The sequence below is a fragment of the Varroa jacobsoni genome, unplaced genomic scaffold, assembly GCF_002532875.2.
Source record: "Varroa jacobsoni isolate VJ856 unplaced genomic scaffold, vjacob_1.0 scaffold_178, whole genome shotgun sequence".
NCBI lineage: Eukaryota > Metazoa > Arthropoda > Arachnida > Mesostigmata > Varroidae > Varroa > Varroa jacobsoni.
Window position 1 is genome coordinate 18,480 of NW_019213080.1, and position 2,182 is coordinate 20,661.

General features: G+C 37.8%; 1 long non-coding RNA gene across 1 annotated transcript; it reads right to left on the reverse strand.

The window, feature by feature from the left end:
• Positions 1 to 1,469: 1,469 nt before the first annotated feature.
• Positions 1,470 to 2,167, reverse strand: LOC111271666 (uncharacterized). Its single transcript, XR_002687010.2, has 2 exons — positions 1,998 to 2,167; positions 1,470 to 1,850 (listed from the first exon to the last, which is right to left on the reverse strand). It is a non-coding gene; the product is annotated as an uncharacterized LOC111271666 (long non-coding RNA).
• Between the last annotated feature and the right edge of the window lie 15 nt (positions 2,168 to 2,182).

Sequence of the window (2,182 nt, forward strand, 5' to 3'; positions counted from 1 at the left end):
TGTAGAACATAAAATCAAAAAGCATCCTTCTAGTATCAAAAGTAAGTAATCTTTCTTTTCTAGTAGCAATCTCTTTTTAAGTAATCAACTTATATTCGTTGTTTCGCCGTAAAATCCGTCCAGGTACGTTACGTCGAGTTCGACATAGAAGTAGAACAGAGACGTATTCGGATATTTTTTCACCTTCGATCACGAAAAATCATTCCCACATACTCGCAACTTGACTTTCGTTGTGATAGGAAAATACTTTTGTTACAAAGAAATTAATTATTGTTAATTAATTATTATTATAGAAGAATTAATAGTGGTGGTAGATTTGCTACAGTTTAGGTTAGAGTTTCTATTTTTTTATTGCAAAACAGTCTGCTTCATGCCAAAGGAGACCAGAACGAGTAAGTTTCGCAGCATGTATAAAGAGCAACGAAAAACGTTAGCGTGTAGGCACGCCTCCTGTTCAATGTTAGGGTGTAACATTCTATTTAGGTTTAGCTTCAAAGCTTTTTTGAGGTACAGTCACGCAGGCATCCGGTACCTGGATCAGGAGCTGCTTCATTATAGAGTGGACACTACTTTGAATCACAAGCCGTACTGCTGACGCCAACGTCGTTAGTCTTGCCAGATATGTAAAGCAGTGCCTATCTGTTTAGCTTTCAGTGACATTTTAGATAAAGTTAATCTTTATTAATTGACAGCTTATAAAGGAGCGATTAATATTGAACCACAAAACAGCACTAGCTACAAAAGGAAAAGATTTCTTTTTTCGAAATGTTAAATGAATCTTTATTTAGAAAGAACGCCTTACAACACTGGATATTTTTGCCTTGTTAAAATTATGCCAGTCAAAGATTGTTTTTCTTTTAATATGATGTGACAGAGTTTATTGGCCATTCATACTATGTTCACACCTTTGCTAGTTCACTTATGCAACAATTATTGCTACAAAGTCTCTGCAATGCTTATATTGTCCATTAGCTAGAGTCTGTTGCCTAACTCTATCTCAAGATCCGGCATCTGCGTAATTTACATAAAAAAAGATACTCCAGAGCCTGTCAGGTAAAACATTCTAGCGACAGAAAAATCGTCGAGTCTAATGTCTAGCATTTATGCACCGGTTCTTATAACAAGACTATAAACAAAAGGGGTGAGAGTGGCAAACGAACTTGCACACAAACGAGAAGAAAGCGTCGAAGGTTTCCTGGGGAACTAAGCCGCACAGAATATCAGATCAGATCAAGAACTCGGTATCGTTTCTTAATGGTAGGAACTAGAACTTTACGTCACACAAAAAAATGTCTTAGGGTAAATAAAGGCCTTCGGCCTTTATTTATTAAAGCTATTGGTAAATACTATTGGTAAAACTATTAAGACTATTTGTAAAACTACTAATGTAAAGTAGGACAAACATATCCACTCGGCTGCTATCGATCTGCTTCGTGATCTGTGGCTTACACTGTAAAATTCTGCAGAACTCTTTTATTCAGTACGTATAATTTTTATTTAAAAAGAAACAAGTATCGCTTAAACAATTATTGATTTGATGATTTTCTGCAAGCAGGCGATTTCTTATAAAATTTACTGTGATCGTACTTTTCTTGAAGGTTAGGCGAGACCTGACCCACGCTACACATCTTTTGCAGTCAGCGATGATTTTGCGAAGGGAAAGCGCTGTGTACGTACGACGACAATGTAGTGCGAAGGCGCCACGGTCATTCGAAGACTGTGGCGCGTAGTCGTGAGAGAGGTGGCCAGCCAGAAGATGTTGCACCATGCCCGCGAAACGACTCACACATTGACTGATGAATGACGCAGCTGTACGGAGAACATGCGAACGGTACGTTGAAGCAGCAAAGCTGGTAGCAATGGCCGAACGTAACGATCATGATGGAACCATAAAGAACAATTAGCACGACGCTACCGGACGTGAAACTTGAATAACCAAAAGGGTATAAAAGCAAATATATATATATATATATATATAGGATAACCAAGCTTGCTACCCGTATGTGCAACTTCTCCCGCTGACGTTATATATTGAAATACCAATTGTGCAATGCGATATTTGGCTAGTTAAAATTTAATTAAGGATCCTTGACGGTTCATCTTGTAGTAAATATGTAGGCTAATAGATTAAGTGCCGTTAGATTTTTACATAAACTAACTTAGATGCCACACGCCGCAAGAA